Source organism: Microcebus murinus, chromosome X (assembly GCF_040939455.1).
Source record: "Microcebus murinus isolate Inina chromosome X, M.murinus_Inina_mat1.0, whole genome shotgun sequence".
Taxonomy (NCBI): Eukaryota; Metazoa; Chordata; class Mammalia; order Primates; family Cheirogaleidae; genus Microcebus; species Microcebus murinus.
Window position 1 is genome coordinate 38906340 of NC_134136.1, and position 21899 is coordinate 38928238.

The following is a 21899-nucleotide window of genomic DNA, read 5'->3' on the forward strand; positions in this document are numbered from 1 at the left end:
TTCATGCTCAGCAAAGTAGTTTCCCGATCTAGATTGCCATCTCTTTGAATCCCACTGTCACATCTGCCTCTGAGTTTTCTGTGTATTCCAGAGACTCCATCAGTGTAACCTGCTTGCCTGACAGGTGGTGTCCCAAATCCAAACCATTTCTCCCCAGTAAAACGTGCCATTGTAGCTGGACAGATTTCCTCCCCCGAAAATTCGTCTGAAATCGTAGTCTTCCTGAAGGGAGCAATTAAGGAAGATAAATGAAACCCTCCCTTCCCCTCCATCCTGCCAGGTGCCCCCTTTCTTGATGGCCCCACCTCTGTCTAGACAACCGTGACAGTGTAGAAGTTTCCATCTCCTTTCCCTTTCCCTCTCCATGTTCCCTCCCCTTCAGTTTTTCCCCCCTCCCAGGCGCTTCCTGCCTGGAAACAAAAGATTGGTCCCCAGTAGCCCACTCAGGGCGATTTTAGTTTTATGCTCACCATCTGATTGGCCTAGGTACGGTGCAGAGCCCGGGTGACGTCATAGCAGAGAAGGGTTAGGGAGCGGTTGCTGAGCAGGGGCTCTACCACGGGCGGGCAGCTGTGGCAGCGAGCCGGCTGGGATCTCGCACTGGGGGCTGCAGCTTTTCCCCGCCTGGAGCCAGTGTGCGGCGGCGGGAGAAGAGCCGGGGGGAGCGGGCTGGGCCCGGGGCTGCGGCTGCGGCCGCGGGGCTGCGGCTCCCCAGCCCCGCCAGCCGGAGCGCTCCGAGGTAGAGAGGAAAGGTCTTGACAGGGTGGCTGGACCAGTGGCAGGTAAATCCCGCGACTTATTGCCCCCGGGCTAGCGCGGGGGGTGGGGGTGGCGGCTGGGAGCTGCTTTGAGGCCACTGGACAGATGTTCTGCCTTTCGCGGGCCCCCCTCCTGCTCCCGTGGCGCTCTAGCTTCGAGTCTCCTACGTGGCTCCCCCGGAGCCCTGAGACCAAGCGCGCAGTTTGCATGATCCCGGCTCGCGAACGGACAAGTGGGTGTGTCAGGGCCGTTCCCGGAGGGCCTGGGCTCCTTGGCTTGGTCAAGCCCGAGACTCGCCTACTGGGGCCTGGGCCGCTTGAGACAAAATTCGCCCTGAAAGCTACGTCAGCCTGTAAGTCTTATACCACCTTCCTGTCCCCCTCCACCCCGCCACAGTAGCGGTGACAGCGGTCCCCCAGAGAAGAGGAGGGGGTGTGGCCACGGTCTGGACAAGTCCTCCTTAGAAGCCCCCAACCTGAGCAAACAGAAAAAGTGACGATTTTCTTAAAAGGGTGCCTTTCCCTCTTTCTTTTATTTTTCTTTATCCCTCTCCCCTTTTTTGGTAGGGGGATGGTAGTGACAGGGGGATTCTTTTCTTCTCCTGTGGGGATTAGAATGATGCAATAACGTCCCTACCAAGCCTGGGGTCCTTTGGTTGGCCCTTGTCTTTGTCTGGGGAGGGGGGTCATTGGGGGCTCTGCCTCCCCTTCTTCCCTGTGCCCCTCAGCTCGCAGGGGGCATTGCCCTCAGTTTGTGAACTGGCTCCAGCAAGATGACTGCCGCACTTTTGGGTGAACTGAACATTTTAGATTCTTGCTCTGGCAGGTTTTCCTTCCCTCAGTGGCTGTTGAGGGGAGGGGTGGGGGATCAACGGGGAGGGTGGTTCTGGCAAGTAGCCGAGATCCCACTTGTTTTTTTGGTCCCACCTTCCAGAATCCAGTTCCAGATTCTGGACTTGAGGGTTCTGGGCTGTGGTCTGTAGAAGCAAAGGAGAGAAGGGTGAGTGGCTTGGTTTTGGGAAGCATGATGGGGGCGGTTCCAGTGCTATTTAAAAAAAAAAATTGGCTTTCAGCAGGGAAGCCTTTAGCCATGTTAGTCTTGCTCCCCCCATGGTTTTGCAGACTCAAATCCAGGCCAACTGTATGGCTGTCTGAGGTGTTGGAACAGAAGGAGGTCCATTCCTGTTGGTGACAACACTGTGGCCCTGTTCTGGGATGAGCGAGGTGTAAAGGTCAGTGCGGTTTTCACTGGGCCATTTGCAAAATTATAATTGGGCAAGATCTGTGATTTGGTACTTGAGACCCCCAATCAGGGGTACCTTTGGGCATAGGGGCTTAATACGGTAACAGATGATTAACAGGCTGGGACTTGGAGAGAGAGCCATTGTAAAGCACTGTTTCTGGATACAAATGTCATACTCCCCATTCCCATGAAAGAAACTGAATGGGAAAAGACTAAGTCTAGGAGGTATGCTGGGTGAGGTCCTACAGCTGAGAATCCTGAGGCCAGAGAAACCTTGGGATGTCAAGGAACAGACCCTGAGTGGCTCCGGACAGGCAAGTGGGCCTTCTAGGAGAGACCTAATGAATAAAGGAGGTTCATGTGCAATAGGGGTATAGGTGAGGGGCCACAGCACCAGAATGTAGGGACATTCTGACTAGTTAATCATTCTCACAGGTTGAAGATTTTTCTGGTCGGCGGTGAACATGGTATATAGAGCACACAGGTTTGCTGAGGTCTTGGGGGAGGGTGGGTAGTGGTTGTGCCAGGTGAGGTAGATGAAGAATAACTGTGGGGATGGGGAGGTGCTGCCATCAGAGACTCTGCTATTATGAGATCAGAGACTAAGCTATTATGAGGTCAAAGAGGGTGGCCAAGGCAAAAAAAGATATCTACAAATCAGATGGAGTATGTAAGATCAGATGGACTAGGTATCATCAGATGGACTAGGTGAGAGCAAAGCTGTAGAGAGATAGAAGAAGAAAAGCCATGGTCATACTAGGAACCCAAAGGCCCTGATTTCCCTGGTGAGATGGAGAACTCTTGGTGGTTGAGGTAGCTATGGCTCAGCCAAGAATTAGGAAAATGATTTCTAGATATTTAGGAAATCAATAGCATCCCCACCAGTGTAACCCACCTTCAGTAGCCAGTAACTTTGGCCAAGGGAATGAGAAGAAACTTGATGAGCAGCAGCCTCCTGGATAAGAAGAGAGGACTGGGGGTCCAGGGCCTCAAAGGGAAGTGAGGAGCTAAGAATCTGGTCTAGACAGGTAGGTTGACTGCTTTTACACTGTGGGCTAGGGCCAGGTCTGGAAACCCTGCTCAAAAAACAAAACAAACAAAAAAAAAAACCTACTTCCGAGGGGCCCTTGGGACCTGGTGTGTGTGGGCCCGAACGGTGTAAATCCTCTGCCCTGGAAGGTAAGTGCAGCTGTCAAGGCATTTGGGACATAGCTTAAGCCTCAGCGGCAACCCCCTACCACCTGCCAGGGGCGGTTCCCTCTGCAGGGCCTGGGGTGGACTCTCCTGCCAACTCGGCACTACACAGCTTCTCCAGCAGGGGGCGGGAAAGGGCCTGCAGCGGCGCGCGGGACTCGAATCCTCCATTTCAGGTGTGACACTAACAGCTATACATTTAAAATCTGATTTCGGGGTACTGGAGAACCAAATGAATCTCCGGGTCTGGCAATCTGTTTCCATTTCCTCCCAGAAATGCGTCGCTTCCTACCGCGCTCCGTGGCTTTGGAAGGCATTTGCATTTGCATACGCGGTGATTATTTGAGTCACTAATATAGCCTAACCGGCAGTTTAATTGGAAATGTTAATCAATGCAATAGATCTGTGTCTGATTTGCACATTCGGTCAATTATCTGCAGGTTGGGACAATCTGCGCTGCACTCAGGGGATGCAATGAGGAGCCAAATGGTGCAGCTGGGTCTGGGGGTGGGAAACATAATGGGGAGGTGGACCTTGAAGACTGGAAATTAAAAATTCACTGATGGGGAGAGGAAATAATTCCAAAGGTGTGGTCACAGGCATGATCGCTAAGATGGAACAGGAGGGCCTTAGAATCTGCACAGTGGAGGAGAGGAAGGCTGGGGTTTTTCTGAGAGATGGGAGGGGGCTGAATTTGGAGGACGAAGTTTTTAGGGGCTGGAGCAGCAGGAGCTGGGGTGGAATGAACCCTGGGATTCAGAAGTCAGGTGTTCTGGTCTGAGCATGTCTGCCCCTCTCTGGGCCTCAGTTTCCTTGTCTTTCAAATTGGAGTTAGACTAGGTGTTCTCTAAGATGGTAGTGACATTGTAGGAAGTTAGTCCACTTATTCTTGGTCATGAAGATAGGTCCACTAAAGTACAGCTTCTCTCCCCAAAAAATCACCCCTTCTTTTTTGTATACCTTCCAGTTTGGGCAAAAACAATACAAAACAAACAACCCCACAACCACACACGTTTCATCTCTTTCAGCAATATGGCTTTACTTTTATTTTATAGAAATGGGGAACAAGAGGGAAAAAAGAAGTCCAAGTTGAGAATCTGCTAGGGACTCTAAAAAACTCTGTATGGGGGTCTTATAGGAAGGCCCCCAGCGGGACGGGTAGACAGCAGATATTCACAAGTGGCCCTTACTCCCCAACTCAGTCTCAAAACAGAGGGGCTTGAGGTGAAGGTGAAGGAAGGGCCTGGCTAGGGGTGTATATCTTTTTCCTTCCTATCCTCCCCCATCTTCCCCTGAGCCCTGGGACTTTGTGCAATTCTGCATCCTAAGGAGACACTATTCCTAACATCAGCACAATTGCGCCCTCTAGTGACCGCAATGGGGACACCTTCGACAGAGCTTCCCATGTATCCCACAGCCCAGCCTGGGTGCCAGTGCCCTTGTGCAGCTGATACTCCCTGTGAAGAAGGGTTCCAGTCCTTCCAAGCAGCCTGGCAGAGAAACTCAGGCAGCTGCTGCTTCTTGCAAGTCCTTCTCCTTCTTGCATATGGTTGGGGGTTTATAGAGGTAGTCATCCCCATTGCCCCAGTGCCCTTTCCTTCTTTGGGCCTGAGAAAGTTTCCAAAACTCCTTTCCCAGAAATCTTCCGTGCTGGGCAAGGCACTTGCAGTGGGAAGGTAGAGAGAGTAATTGTCCATAGCTTCACTCCACCCTCATCCCTGTGATGGCAGCCCTAGTCCTCAGGGATTGTGGCAGGAAGCTGAAATGCAGCAAGGTTGGGGGTTGGGGAGTGGTGGGTGTCGAGTATGTACAAGATGTGTTGCACTGATTTCTGCCACATTCTCTAACAGGAGGCTGAGCCTCCCGTGCACAACAAGGCAGTATAAGCACACAATACCTACAACATAATAAAGACACACAACATGGCATAGACATTACATAAAACAAAGTAGATACATGACACATACCACATGGTAGAGATGCAATATACATCCAACACTGTACGGGCACATAGTACACACATAATAGCGTACTGACATAATCATGTATGCAACATGATATAAACACAACACTGCACAAACACCCAACATGATACAGACTCAATATACACACATGGTGTGGCATAGCACACACACATACAACATGGCACAGGGAGCAGCACAGAGATACATGACCCAGAATATGCGTGTGCTCACACACACTCAACACAGCGCTTCCCCAGGCAGGCAAGAGGAGTGTGGCTACCAGGAGTAGTTCAATGCCCTCCCAGTTGCTTTTGCATTGGCTCAAGCTGGACAAGTGGTGAGTTCAAGACAGGCTGCCATAGAGTTAGTGAACAGTGCTACAGTTAGGGCGGCCGTGGGGAGGTGGAGGTAGGCTTAAGAAAAGCTCTTGGTCTTGCTCAAAAACATGGGGGTTCTTGGTTAATACAGGCTAGTGGTGCCCCCTCCTCTTCCCACCTCCTCCAGCACAGTTTCCCACCCTAAAGAGCAGATACGGCCTCCTCCACCAGCCCTCAGCCCCAGGGACGGGCAGGGGGCTTCTTGAGGCCATTCTTCTCTGTGATCTCCTCAAGCCCCACCCCTCTCTGGAGCTTTGGCAGCCTTCCCTCCTCCCCACAGCCCTCTTGCAGGGTGAGCTCATGCAGCGAGGGAGGGGGCGGGTACACCTCTCAGTGGCGCAGTGGGTGGGATTTGGAAAGGCTGCTTGGAGTATGCGTGTGGGAAGCACACAGGGAATGCCAGGGACGCTGGGGGACAGACTGCTCTGGAGTCTTGCCCAGGAACAAGAGGCAGACTCAGAGTATGGCATGGCCTTTTTATATGAGAACGGGGAATTGGGGATCATGTGGCTTTCCCTGGCTCTCTTAGCCTTCAGTTTTGCCATCGCGCCACTTTTAGATATTCATCTATGTCTTTGGATTAGGACCCCGTTCATTCTGGTATCCTCAAATGGATGCTAGCCTGAATCATGTTCTTTTGGGAATTAGTATATAGCTGCTGCTTTTCTTTGAGAACAAACACTGTTGAGGGAAGGGGAGTAGGAAGCCGAATAGGAACGATTGCAGAGCGTGGGGTTCTATAAAGGGGAAGATCAGCCTCTCCCTTGAGAGGCTCAATTGATTGTGAGAAAAGGCAGAGAAGGGAGGGGTTAAAGAGACCCTGTCTCCTCCATGGTTAGACAGGGAAACCTGTGTAGGGAGGATGGGATCAATTATCACCGAAGCAACAACAGCCACAGCAAATAGTATACATCCACCCTAAGAAACCTGGGGAAGACATGCACATGGTGGAGATAGGAGGGTAGAGGAAAGTTCTCATTAAGATCAGAGGCTGAGGCCCTCAGCAGCTGTGAGATGTTAGCAAAGTAGGGGACTGCAGAATGCTATTGCCTGAGAGACAGACTTTTTTTTAATTCCTTTTCTGATGAAAGAGGTTGGTGGGAAGGGGAATGGAAGTGGAGGCGGAAGCCTGGACTCAAGGGATGAAATGAACTGAATAGCGGTGCCAAGTTGTCAGGAAGTGCAGATATTCCCGGAGCCAACCTGCACTGGCCATCATCTCTTCATTTTTTTGTATTATCCACTAGACTCTACCACTTCCTGTAATTATGCAAATGTCTTCATAATTATGCAAACTATGTAAATATTTCACATCTGTCTTATTTGATTTAGTTCTCCTAACACTTGACCAAGGCAACTAGGACAGGTCTTTTCCACTTGACAGCAAGCAGTCCCAGAGTGGTGAAGTGACTAACAGTAGTTACCTTGTAACTCCCATCTCCTACCTCCCACTTCCATGCCCTGTCTGGAATCCTATGTGACAATGCTTTTTTACACTTCTTGCCTCTCAGATTCTCTAGCTGCCTTAAGGGATTTTCTGAAATTCACTGTAGAGTGTGTGTGTGCGTGTGTGTATACGTGTGTGTGTGTGTGTGTGTGTGTGTGAGAGAGAGAGAGAGAGAGATGTTTGGGGGGGCTGGATGAGGGAGTAGTAGCAGGTGGGGAAAGAGGTTCCCTCTCCCCCACAATGCTTCTCTCGGCAGGTTGCCCCCAAGAAAGAGCAGCTGAGTCCTTGCATCTTGTGGCATCTGGTGTGCCCAGCACTGAATCCGTCGGAGCTGAAGCCAGCCCGGCCCCTTCTCATGGGCAGCACCCACCTGTGCTGAGGTCCTGCAGCGGTGGCAGTGTGAGGTGAGTAATGGATTCCAAGGCAGGGAGTTAGGGATCTCCAAATCCAGGTAAATGCTGCCTTTCCACCAGTGCTCCTGATATCAAAGACCCTGCTTGGGCCTCACCAGCTAGGCTTCAGGGCATGACCCCTGCTTTCTGGGAGATCTTGTCTCGTACAGCTACCCTTGGTCTCTTGGTTCCCTCATCTCTAACATGGGAATGACAGCCTTGACCTACATTTTGGGGTGAGGAGGAGAAACAACATAATAATCATTGCCAAGTCTTTTGCAAATGTCAAGCACCATCTACGAACTTCAGTGTAACACAGACATGCTTCCCATCAAGCTGACATTTCCTTTTCTCCTCCTTTCCTGATGTCTAAGTGGCATTTCAGCCACATGCTGCAAATTTGCCTGTCAGTTCCTGTGATTTCTACTGCCCTATAACCTTAATTTTACCTTCCTATTCAAAGTGTACTCCCACTCCATCCATCCCTGCTTCTGGGCCTGGCAGAGTAAGCTTAAACCTTCCTGAACCTTCCCTCTGACTTCCCACCCAACCAATGTGCACTTCCTCCCCCAGCTCTCCAACAACACTTGAGTTTGTAGCATGCAGTGTAGCACTTGTTTCTCTACTGCCTTAAATAATTCTCGCATGGTTTCTGGAGTCTTTGTCTTAGCAGGTAAACTAGATTGTAAGCTCTTCAAGGGCAGGGACTAGATTTTACAGGTCTCTTGTCTCCCTTAAAAGTGCCTGACACTTCCATGGCAGCTTTGCAAGTTGAGCCCCTCTCTCTTCTCTGCACTTCTTTCAGGTTTACTCAGCCTGCCTCTCTGATCATCCACCTGTCTTTTTGTCTGCCTCTCAGGCAGTCGCTATAGTTTCTTCTGTTAGCTTCACCATCTGGCTTTTTGTTGCTATTCCCTGCAGTCCAGCTACCTGTTTGTAGCTTGCTGTCCCTCTGTCTCTCTGTCTGGTCCTTTGTCTCTTTGTTGGCTACTTGTAAGGCATCTCTCCTATTGCCCAAGTCAAAAAGCAGCCAACCAAAATTAAAAAAAAAAAAAGAAAGAAAGAAAGAAACAGCCAACCAGAAACAAACTAGACAAAAAAAAGCAAGAAATAAGCAATATGATTCCCTTTCACACTGAGCATACATTGGGCCTACAGGACAAGGTAAACTGCAGCTCAGCGGCAGGTGTTTCTGTGATGCCTTCTCCTGAAAGGGAAGCTCCAGAGTTTCAGCCGTGGAATTGAAGGTATGAAATTACAGCCTTGTTGATACTGATGCATTCAACTTTCTAGCGATGTTCTGGTAGGGGATCCTCTATAGATCTTGACGGACAGAAGGTAACTAGAACTGCCTAAAATACGAAGCAAGCTCCTGGATCTCTCCTAGGTGTTCTATGACAGCTACAATAATAACTTTTATTTATTGATCGTCTACTGTTGCTAGCTCTATGCTAGGCACTTTATCTGCATACTACCATTTGCTCCTACAGTAACCCTGCAAGGTAGGTATTTTTGCTAATAGTTATTTATGTTTCTGATTATACAAGTGATACTAGCTCAAGTTAGGTATTATTATTATTGTCGTTTTACTAACAAAGGTGATAGAGGTTGAAAGGGGCTAAGTAACTTGCCTCTGACTGGAGACATGCTGTGGCTTTGGGAAGAAAGATACTTTCTAGAGAAGGTTTCCCAGCATGCCAAATTGTTTTGATACCCTCTAGTGTTCACACACACATACACACACCCTCACAAGCACACTCATGTAGTCTCATACAGTCCCACAGTTACTCCCAGACTCCCACTTACTTTTAACACTGGACTCATTTGTAGTGACAGTCACTCTTACCCCCTTGCCCTCACACATAGTCCTATTTACAGATACACTTGCATTCAAGCACATTCACACTGTCACACACTCGCATTCATATATTCATGTCTTCATGTTGACACACAGTCACGCTTACCACACACTCCTTCCTCACGTTCACGCCCACTCACGCCTTTGTGCTATTTATTTCATTCTCACACACTCACAGTCACATACTTTCACACTCACTCACATTCACACGATGATACAGTCAGTCACCCTTACGTGTTCAAATTCCTGTATAATCACACAAACTCTATTCACAAATACACACTGATTTCCCCCTAGCCACACTCAAACTCTTTCTCATACTCACAGCCATACACACACTCAATTTCATAACTCCAAGATGCTTGCACTGATAGCATTATTTCCTCCTCATAGTCACGTATAACACTCATCACAGGGACATAAACGTGCATATATGCTAATATATTCACATTTGTGTGTTCTCACACCGTAGTGTCATCTCGCCCACTTGCACTCTTACACTCAGAATTACACACTTTTGCACGCATATACATGGTGCTGAAACCATGCCCCTACCCCGGCACATCCACACATAGTCACATTCACACATGGAGACACACATTTTGACACACATTCACACTCACACACTCACCTACTTCACACTGAGGCATAATCACCTTTTATACCAAACTCGCAGGTACACACACTGAAATATAACCATATATAAACATTTTCATAAATTCAGCCATTTTCACTAACAATCATCACTCTACCTTCTCACACTTATACATAATCACTTAGGTGTATTCACATTGACACATTGACACATATGCTCATTTACATTCAGTACTCATACAAATGCACATTAGCATACAGTCACACTTCACACATGCTTATATTCTCACATATTCAAATGCTCTCACATACTCAAAATTATGTACTCCTGCTCATTCCCACAGATGCACAGCCACACTATCCCACGCTCATGTACATGCACATGTATACCCTCTCACACACCATCTCCCACTCATACATCACACATTTTCACGATGGCAGAATCACACTTACCACACAATTCACATTCTTACACATTTCTACTCCCCTACTCTCATACTGATACATCCTCACTCACATTGCTCGTATTGCTATATACAGTCACACTATTGCACATGTAATGACACTCATAGTCACTGATCTGCATTTTCACTGGCACACACTGCACACAATTCACTAATTCATTGCAATAGTCAATTCGCATAGATACCTGCATGTACTCATAGGCAATTATTGATACTACACATGGCCACATAGACTTACACACTCATCCTGCTACACCCTTACTTACATTGATATGTATAAAGATAGGCTTAACTAACACTGACTCACATGTCTATGCAGTCACACACTCTCCTGTAAACACCATATACTTTTACTCAGACTCTCACATGGACACATTAACACTGACACATATTCACATTGATACTGACCAATATTCCATTACTGACATAATCACATTGACCCACATCTATGCACATTGAGTCACATATACTGATAGTGACCCACACTCTCATGCATGTCCTTATAATACTTTCTCAAACTCTTACTATGCCCCCCATACTGAGATTATGATATTGTGACATTTACACACTTTCTCATTGACACATACACTATGATACCCCCAATTTCAGGCAGTAGTTTATATTCATAGTTACCATTCTTTTTTCTTTCTCTTTGCCACTAGTGCTCTCTTCATCTTTGCTAAAAGTTTTTTAGGCAACCAGTGGCCAAAAGAAGAATGTTGGTCTTATCCAGGGTGCCAATGCAAAATAGATCCTTCCAGAGCAGAAAGGAGCAGAATTTATGACTAAGATTAAAAGGCAAAGCTCAAACCCACAGATCAAGTTTTCTATCCTTCCCACATAGTTTCTTTAACAATGAGCGTCTCTGATAGAGCCTTAGCCAGTCCTGTCCAACGGAGATTGGAGTTTAGATGGTGTGTTTGTTTTCTGAAAGTTTATGGCTTACCTTGACATGCCATTTCTCTCCCAGGATGGGGAGAAGGTGAAGAATGTGTTTCTTTATGCATTCTTAATGGTTTCCTATGCAAAATACATGTCTCCAGTGGAATTGCCTGCTGATTACACACATGGAAAGGGCAGGACTGCTTCCGCCAGGCACCTCTAATGTATCCAGGTATACTTAATACCCTGTTAACCCTGGACCCTGGCATTCAAGAAAAGCAAAGAGAAGGTTCATGAACTAGCTGGATGGTAAAGTAAATTTTTACTATGAGTGTGCATGTGCGTACATAGACCCCACTGAAATTTCAACAGCTGTTACTAACAAGTTACCAGAGGAGATTTCTCAGTAGGCGTGGATACAGATAAGCTGAAGGAAGTCCTTTGCACCCCATACAAACTGTAGGTTTTCCTGCAAGTGGGTAAAAAGAAACACAAACCCAGTAGTGAACCAGTGGATTACAAGCCTTATAATAGAGCCATTTGCCACCAGTGATTTTGAAACACAAGATCACCTTGTAAGAATCTCTCTAGTATGTGACTTCTTTTGCTGGAGTCTCCCTGGAGCAAAAATGAGTGCAAAATATGCCCATGCTGTCATTTGATATGGGTTCTGGCATGCTATTGGGAACAGCCTGATATGAAACATCACTCATCCTCCCTCTTACCCCTGCCACCTTCCAGTAGATTGAGAACTTCTATATCGTCTTGCTCATTTTGGGTTCCTGATGCCTAGCACAATGCTAGGTTCAGAGCAGCTACTTGTGAGACTCAATTAAGAAACTAAAAGGAGTAGATGGGTAGCAACAAGTTATCAGTACAAATCCAGTGTCTCTCTTCTTCTCTTCCTCAATCCAAGAATTTCAGTGGCATTACTGGCTCAGACTGGGGATTATCTATGGGCCACACATAGTGGTAGGCCCAGAGAGAGATTCAAATGGGTGAAAGACACAATACTCTTCCCTTGATGTACTAACATCTGTGTGGAAATGATAAAGTTCCCATCAACAGTAGTGCAAATCTTGAAGCTTGCACTCGGAGGGGTCTTTATCATGAAATTCAGTGGTCTTCAAGCTCCAAAGGCCTTGAAGACCCATAAGTGGTTGGGGACACCAATCAGAATTTAGGGAAGCCACTTTCCAAAGTAAACCTCCTCATAGATGTCTTGTTCAGCACAGAGCTGTGCCATCTCCCCAGAAGACTGTGTCATAGAGCACTTTGTCACACTGGGCCTAAGGTAGAGGAAGAAAAGTGAGCTATAGACCTTAATGGAAATATTGTACTTAATTAACATCTAGTCACCACCTCCTTCAGGAGAAGGCTAATGCCACCTTCATTTGCTGGCAATTTTACATTTGACAGTTTTTTGCTGATACCTCAAGATTCACCAAAGGTAATTTCTATAATATACAGTACTGGCTGAATATTAGGAATGGAAAAATGCACTTAACTGAATTTATTTGACTTTAGTGAGAAGCACTGAGAAGACTCACTCTCTTGCATTTATGTGATATTTTACACCTTTCAAAATATTTAATAACCCATTCTTCCATTATGATAGAGGTGTTAGGAGCAACAACTCTGGAGCCAGGCAGACTAACATTTGAATCCCAGTTTGGCCAGTTCCTAGCTGGGTAACCTTGTTTGAGTAATTACTTATCCCTCTTAAGCCTCAGTGTTCAAATCTGTAAAATGGGAGTGACACTAATGTCATCTACCTCATGGAATTGTTAGGAGGATGAAATGAGATAATATATGAAAATGCTAAGCACAATGTCTGGCTTATAGTAAATGTTCAACCAATTGACGAGTCTTATTATCTTTACCCACAGCCATTTGGGGTAGGTGCCTTCAAAGGGACAGATCCCTGAGATAATAGAAACAGTATGGTTCTTTGTAGCCAAAGACCTGATTTTCACAGGACTTTTTGCCTCTTTTCCTTTAAGTCTTTATTTCTGCTTAGCCACAAGCTAGGTGTCAGTGCTCATTCCCACTCAAGAAGATGAGTGAAAAACAGGCTTAATCCATGGAAAGTTTCCTCAATTCCTATGTCACTTTAGGATATGTTTATCTTGCCACTACAACTATGTTTCTTGTTCCTTTAGATGTTTCCTCTAGTCCTACAACTTCCCCCCTTTCTGAAATCAGAGAAGCCATCAGCGATGCCGCCTTCATTTGCTGGTACAAAGCTTATAGGAGTAGTGGGTGGAAGCGACTCCTAATGCAGGTGGAACCAGCACTTGGCTTTTTGACCATAGGCAGTCATCTGCCCTTGATTTTAATGTTGAAATGTTCACTTTGTGGGTAGAGGATCTGCCCATGTCTAGGCTTTGATCACAAGCACCACAGTGGAGGCACAGTTCACTTACTCCAAAGCCCTAAAAACATTTGTGCCCATGCAAAAGCTCTAACTGAGAAAGCATCTCATAACACTTTGTGTGACTAAGGAAGCAGAAATGAGAGCATGGGCATCGGAGTCACACAGACGTGGGATTGTATAGTCTTCTCTTTACTAGCTCTGTGACCTTTGGCAAGTGACTTAATGCCTCTGAATGTCAGTTTCTGCATCTGTAAAGTAGAAGTACTGTAATAATAATACCGTATTTGATTATGCAGGTTATGTGAACTTGAACATGAGTAACTTTTAGCAGAGTGCTTGGGACATGATAAGATCTCAACAAATGATAACAATTTTGTTTATGGCTTGTGAAATCTGTGGCAATAATAATAAATATCTTGCATTGGTAGAATGTCTTAAATTACTTCAAAGCAGTTCCCACATGTGGATCATTTGATCTTCATAACCTTCTGGTAAGATGGTCACCTTTTCCAGATTAAGAAATAGACTCAGAGGGGCCAAGCAATATATCCAAGGTCATGAAGCTCATTATTGGCAGTGCTGGGCTGAGAAAGCACCAGTCCAGATTGAATATTTGCATCTTCACTTGGCAAAACTTTTGGGGCTACAGTTAGCAAATAAGAGCTATTTGAACTGAACATAGTCCTTCTTGTAAAAAAAAATGTTAAATGTGAGCTACAGTTTATCCACCAGCTGAACCATACTGCTTCTCTCTGTATCTTATACAATGTCTGGAACATTCAAGAGTACAACAAATGTTACATAATATAGCAGTACCCTTCCCAAAAGGGCTGAGTGATATATGGCCACAGTGACATCATTCACCACCAAGAAGAAGATCTTTCTTGAGGCATATTGTGTGGTTCTGTTCATGTTACTCCAGTAACACCAAATGTGCAGAGTCTGGGAATTCTTAAAACACTGAAACACATCAACAGAACTCTGGTGCCACTTGGCCATGTCTCTTCTGCCATGAAAGTTACAAGACCAGTAAGCTTTAGGGAAAGGATGGGAGAATGAAAACATAGGAACGCTTTTGACCTGTCTGTAACATTTGCTTCATAGCCATACATTCATCTTGAAGCACTCTTCCCTTGGTTTCCATGACATCCATCATAATGTCACTTCTACTTCATTGACCATCTTTCTCAGGAATCACTGGTCCCTCTTCCTCTTCCAGCCCCTAGATGTTGGTGTGCCCCTAAGATCTTCTTTTATTTTCTATACTCTTCCTGGGCAATTGTACATATTCCCCTGCTGATGGCCTCCATATTAACATCTTTGGCCCACACGTTCAGCCCTCCATCGAACAATTTCATAACAACAAATGAATGTGTTAGAACTGCTGCTGCAATTGTATTTATTTTCTTAATATTGCTATCTCTATTGAGAGGAATAGATATAGAGATATATTTTTCCACCACATGTGAATTGAAGTTTCCTTTAGGTTTTTAGTACTTGCTATGTGGTTTATACTTCTCAAAGACAAGATGCTTAGATATTTGGCTTGCTTCCCACTAGATTATTCTTAATTTAATTTTTTCTGAAATTTCCAATGTTTCACTGTTCTTATCTTCTCATTTTTGTATATTGACTCATATAAAAGTTATGTATTTGAGGTCAATTTGAAGATATTTAGTCTTTGTAGAATTATTATGTTTATCGTTAAAGTCTGCATAAAAATTTAAGTGAATTTTCCATAAAACGCATTATAAATGCTGTCTTATTGGCCAAAAATATCAGAATTATTTGTGCTCATTCTCTTGAGAATATGATTATTACTGGTGGTCCAATGGCTGCTAATACAAGGGATTTCTAACATATTCATATTCATTATCAGCACACCAACTTCATTCTTTGGTTTTTTGGTTTTTTTTTTTTTTTTTTTTTTTTTTTTTGAGACAGAGTATCGCTTTCTTGCCTAGGCTAGAGTGAGTGCCGTGGCGTCAGCCTAGCTCACAGCAACCTCAAACTCCTGGGCTCAAGCGATCCTCCTGCCTCAGCCTCCCGAGTAGCTGGGACTACAGGCACGAGCCACCATGCCCGGCTGATTTTTATATTATATATATTAGTTGGCCAATTAATTTCTTTCTACTTTTATGGTAGAGACGGGGTCTCAATCAGGCTGGTTTTGAACTCCTGACCTTGAGCAATCCGCCCGCCTCGGCCTCCCAGAGTGCTAGGATTACAGGCGTGAGCCACCGCGCCCGGCCCATTCTTTGTTTTTATCACCATTCTAAGCTAGCTGGTTGCTCTCATTTCACAAATATGGAAACTGAGGGGCCATTCTATTTGGAATCCCAAGTATAAACTAAAGGCTACACAAACCATTAGGCCTCCCACCCTTCTCTGGACCTCTTGGGATAGAAATATATTTCTACCCATATTTTCATTTTGGGCTCCAGAAACCAGCTAATCTCACCAGGCCTGGTATCCTTGCCATTCTTAGCCTATGTTCAAAATAGAGTCCACTCTTGAAATCTTTCTTTTCTAGTCTCCGTCCTCCCCTTACTCCTTGTGCTTCTGCTTCCCTGGCTGATTTTCTTAGTGCTGTCACTTTTCAAAATTATTTCCATGTTGCCACCTAGAATATCCCACTTCATGGGAAAAACTTTTCCCAAGTCTTCAACCTTAGACATCTGCTACATTGTCACCTAAGTAATAGTTCTAAAATTCAAAGCTAATCATGCTATCCCACTGCTTGGAACCTCTTCACATATACAGAAAGAGTCCAAACCCTGCAGAAAGACCTAAAAGACCCTTCTTAATTTGTCTTTACTAATCTTATTATTTTTTTCCATTCCTCTTCTTTCTCTCTAATCTCCTCTGGGCCTTAACGTGCATTATTCCTTGTGCCTGCAATATGGTTTGATTACTTATTCTTCCTAATTCAACTTAAGTATACTTTCCCTATGAAGCTTCCATCTTCAGGCTGCTGGGAGTCCCTCTCTGTTCTTCCACAGAAACCTCTTCTTATCTTTGCACTGAGATGTCATGGCTGTCACCCATTATATGTTAAGTCTCTTTAAGGACAGGGACAGCCTTGTTCATCTCTCACCCTAGAACCTGGTAAATTCTTGCTCATCCTTCAGTACTCTCTGCTCAAGTGCTGTGTCCTCTGACCCCCCTGGGCAACATTAGCTACCCTTGTTCCACTGTCGTTTCAAAGCATACTCTGCCTACCTTGGCATATAATAAAAAAAAAAAATGCTGAATGAATAAATTTCCGAAAGTTTAATGATTTCCTCAAGATCACAGAATAATCCAGAAGTAGGGCTAGAATTAGTCATTCTTCCTTTCTTAGAAACAATAAAAGACCTACTAATTAAAAATTAATCCCCATAGCTGGGCATGGTGGCATAGGCCTGTAGTCCTAGCTACTTGGGAGGCAGAGGCAGGAGGATCATTTAAGGCCAGGATTTCAAGGTTACACTGAGCTATGATTGCACCACTGTCCTCCAGCCTGGGCAACAGAATGAGACCCTGTCTCTTAATAAATACACACACACACACACACACACACACACACACACACACACATCAACCCCCCAAATTAAGACTGCATGCACAACAAGATGCAACTTAGTTCTTAAATGTATCATGAAAGGAAATAATTTTTTTAATACAAGTGTTATATTCCTAACACGTTTCCCCAAAAGAAGTCTGCTTTGCTCATACGTGGCTACAGTTCTAGAAAATACTTGTGTCAAACCATACCGATCCCTTCTTGTGTAGTTCATCAGGAGCCATCGTCCTGGTTTTTCAAGTCTTACGTATGTTACTTTCTTCCAGAGGTTTAAGATCTGTCCTCTTCCTACTACAACACCAACATCATTTAGTCCAGCAGAAATAGGGGCCCAAGGCTAAGAAACCTAATCTAGCATGCTTGGAGGGTTCATTGGTTGAAATATACTGTTGAATAATAATACCCAATACCAGCCTAGCACTTTCTGTTTTTAAAATCCTGCTCAAGTGCTATAATCCTCTAGCCCCTTTGGGAACATGAATTATCCTTCCTGCTCTGTCCCTCCAAAGCATCTTATTCCTACCTGGGTTGCATCACACTGTATTCCTATTGTATGTATGTATGTCTGCCTTCCTCACTAGACTGTGAGCTCTTCAAAGATAAGGTCTGGTCTTTACTCATCTCTTTTTGTATACCTCCTGTTCCTGACATAATACCTGTTACATATGAATGTTGGTGACAAGGGGGTGTAAGGCCAAGCAGTGATGTTCTTTGGAATAATATCAAGCACGTTTCTTATGTGTGGTAGTATGATTTATCATATAGCAGTCAGGTAGAGAGAGTCTTGCTCTCTTCTGAAGTGATAAAGCCTCTCTCTTTTATTTTTTTTAGCACTCTTCATTTTGCAATGCACATATCTATAGTTCTTTTGTAGTTCTATTTTTGTCTGTATATTTGACATAGATTTTATACATAATGTGCAGCCAGGGATGACACCCACGGCTGGAACCTATAACCCCATTCAAGGCTGGATGCTTGTTTGTCTGTTTACACCAATCACCTCATATGGCGCCTGGCACTAGTAAATATTTGTTGTTTGAGTAAATGAATGCCTGCACAGATGAGTTGTTTCAGGAGCCCTAATAATAGATCATATTATATACTAGAGTTACTGTCTGACCTCTTAAAGTATAGTACATCTCTGTTTTGGATTCTTTGAAATGAAAGTCAACCAGAAATCAACAAGGATAAAGCATTAATTGGTACATTTTCCTATAAAAAGCAATGTTTGGCTATCAAAAGAGCTTTTCTTTTCCTCTATTTATACAGCTGTGTGACCAATAGATTCTCATTATTAAGGTGTGCAGAAGAGTGTAGGGCATGCCTAGGCAATCTGCTAAAGGCCACAAAACCAGCTGCTGGTTGGCCGACATGATTCGAGTGCTAAGCCATTGGGAATTTATCAGGCTCCATCTTGAAGGAGAAAGAACACTCTGAGATGGGCATAATTTGATACAGAATAATATATATTTATTATGAATACCCTGGTTTCTTCCCCTTTCTCTCCCCAATATTTTTGTCAGCATGCGTTCTGGGCCACAGCCCAGGCTCCACAGGTATAATTTAGGAGCTACTGACTGATTTCCCTTCAGGCCTGCTGATTCCAGCTTCTTGCATCAAACCCTGCTTCTGCTTTATCTGCAATTTTCCTCCCAGAACACCATATCTTCCTTCTTTTGAGGTGAAGGCTGGGGTCCTCTTATCTCAGTTTTGGAGCTTTCCAGGGCCACAGAAAGACTTAAGCACGTAGAAATCTTTGTTTTGTATGTGTGTGAGCAGATGCAACCAGTTATTAAAGTGATAGGCAGCAAGGGGAACAAACCACTTGGTGGGTCCAGCAACTTGCAAACGAATTGCTTGGTAAGCTGGGCACAGGAAGACCATGAGGGGAAAGCCACCATATTGTGGGCTCATCCTTCTGATCAGGATTTTGGTTCCTAGAAGGATTGCTTTGGGCTGATTATGATCTTTTTTTATACCCATAGTCAGTTTTCTTTAAGGCAAAACATTTGTCATTGGTGAGGTCAAAGATGGAGAATTCCTACAACCAAGACTTGGCATTTCTTCAGTTAAGCTGAATGTTTATTCTCTACTATTGTTAAGTGGTACAGATGGAAAGTAGGCCTTGTTATGTCCCATTGTTCCTTCAGTATTTGAAGAAAGCCTTTTTTTAAATAGATGATATTTCATCTTCTTTAACCATAGCTCCCAAATAGGATGCTGAAATGCATGCTCAGCTCTTTTAAAATATGGGCATGTAAACTTAAGCCAAGGGGCAAAAACTTGAGGAAGAATTGATGTATTTTATACCAGTTCAAATTCTTTAGCCTCCAGTTCTGGCAAGAAGTCACTTTTTTTTTTTGGTAAAATGTGAGTTTTGCTAAATTGATTTAAGTTCCGGGCTTAGAAATAATATCAGATCTCAATTGCCCCCATGAAGCTTTTTTCTTCAAATATGCAATGAACACCTTGCTTGTAGAAAGCTTATTTGGGTACAGGGAACCTGGGAATAGAGCAAGGATCTAGGATGATGAACCACGATGCACAAGTTGAAAAGCAGTGCCCAGGCACCTCTATGGTATGCAAAAAGCCTTTGTAAATTCAGGAATTGGATTTCTGAACCTAAATTTGAGGAAATTTGTGGACTTTTCACTGGAATGGATCAAGGAAGGGTATAATTATCATTCATGCATAGTAACCAAGAGCAGCTAGAATTCCAGAGACTCAGGACATTGGTTTACCATATCCTGCTCACTTGGGATGTTAGTCTGCATCTAATTTGTTCCATCCGAATGCTTCCAGGGATGTTACATTCTCTGTTTGAGAAGGAGGAAATATTTTATTAATAGATTTTGCTTCCCTTTTCTTTTTCCCACCCATTTCTTTAAGGCATCTTTTAGGGTAATTCTGGTTTTTTATGCTTAAAAATATTTCCACCTCTGTTCTTTATGCATCTTATTTTCTCTTCTTAGAAGCATAAATATTAGAAATAAAAAGCTGAACGCTGTAATAATGCATCAGTTTGCAAATATAAATATATGTCAGGTAATCATTAGCATTTTCTTGGCATTAGCTCATGCAGCATACACAATGAATAATAAGGGATGGTGCTGCATACATTTAGGGGCTTAAGACATTTGAAAAAGAACTATTTAAAAAACAGGGAAATAGCTATTTGTCCCTCATAATATATGCAGTATATGAGGTCTGGATACTAGAGTATACCTATTGATTTCCTTATTTGCAACCTGACATTGAAATTTGCAACTATAACATACTGGCTTATTGGACTCAATTGATGTCAAGTTCCTGCTGAAAACAATGGAAGTCACTCATAAAAATGTTAGCAGAGAAGCAGGACTACAGCAGAACTGACCTCATTTGCTTGGGCGTATGAGAGAGAACATGAATGTATTCTGTGTGAGTGTGCTTGTATGTATGTCAGCAGTGAGCTATCTCTTGCATGATCTAAGATTGAAACTAGGCAGCTGTAAAAAGAGCTAGTACCTCCCTTGCTTGTCCGGCTGCTTTTGCAAATCTCCTGCCTAACAAGTAGCTCAGCTCCTCCTGATCAAATGATCTTAGAATTGGCTTCCCTCCATTACACACTGTAATGGTATCTCCCTGGCGAGTCTCTCTGAAACAGCACACCCCTGTCTCTGATAGCAGAGTTCCCTTGGTGAGTGCCCCAGAAGAGGCAAGCTCCAAAACAAGGCCGTCTAAGAATGAGTACAAGTGGCCAACGAAACCTGTTGGAGTTTTGTCAGTAAATCACTTAGCCTTGGGCCTTTGGATGGGAAAAGCAATTGAAATCAGTAAGTACCAGCCTGAAGTGGGTTGAAATGAAAAAGCTAGACCTGTTATATGAATATTTTGGGAGGATAGAATGTCTGTGTGAAGAGTGTGTGCATTTGTGGGTTTACTTGGGTACACATTTTATTTGTGTGCTGCATAGGGAATTGACAAGAGTTTAAGAGCTTAAGGGATTCTAGTCTCAATTCTTTCATTTATTTTGTGAACCTGGGCAAGTCACTTAACCTCTATGCTTTGTAAATTTCTCGAGTGAAAAATGGGGGTGGTACTCCCTTCTTCATAATATTGATGTCAACTTCAAATAAGAGCAAGATATGGAAGCTCTTTGGACATTACAAAGTCATATATTTAAAAACGAGGTGTTGATAATCGGATGGTAGCTGGCTTCTAAATAATGCCCAATGCTTGCCAGTTAGACTAGTGCTGATATTTCCAAACATGCCTTCTTATGTCTGATCTGCTGCAAGTAGGCATATAAGCTTATGCAACACTATGAAAAACTTACTCATAGCTGCAGCAAATACATAGAATGTATAGAGTTCTATTTCATTACCTCACACACATATGTAATGCTTATTAGGAACAAGAGGCTGTACTAAGTAGTATGAAGGCAAACAATTGTGACAGAGGAGCTCTTACCCTCAAGGAGCTTCTGATCTAATTAGGGGAGTGACATGCATAACGATTATGTGCAATTTGAGACAAGATGATGGAAATGCTAAGTTTAGCCCATCCAGCTAACTGTAGTTAGTGCTTGAGCAATCCATTTTCCACCTAGTCTGAGATGGCAGTGTGGGTTCAGAGCTCCTAGGAGATCCAGACCTGGCTCATTCTTTTTTCTGTAAAATGCCCTCTTTGGCATCTTAGCATATTATGGAATTAATGCTTGAAAAGTGGTTACAAATCTTCTGATGTGAGTTGCTGTAGAAATGTAAAGCAACATATATTATTTCTTTCAAATCATAAGACAT

General features: G+C 44.1%; 1 protein-coding gene across 7 annotated transcripts in view; it reads left to right on the plus strand.

Annotated features, from left to right (window-relative positions):
* The window catches only part of PAK3 (p21 (RAC1) activated kinase 3), a 254528-nt gene that overhangs the window by 130252 nt on the left and 102377 nt on the right, over window positions 1–21899 (plus strand). Inside the window, exons 1-6 of one of the 7 annotated variants that reach the window (XM_075999451.1) lie at window positions 203–782; window positions 1156–1271; window positions 1693–1758; window positions 1881–1990; window positions 7240–7387; window positions 8534–8622. The exons of 1 other annotated variant lie outside the window; for it this stretch is intronic. The gene's annotated coding sequence lies outside the window, so the exon portion shown is untranslated. Of the gene's footprint in view, window positions 1–202; window positions 783–1155; window positions 1272–1692; window positions 1759–1880; window positions 1991–2557; window positions 3030–7239; window positions 7388–8533; window positions 8623–21899 lie in introns of those variants that run through there. 5 more of the 7 variants (XM_075999453.1, XM_075999454.1, XM_075999449.1 and 2 more) reach the window with 5 other exon arrangements.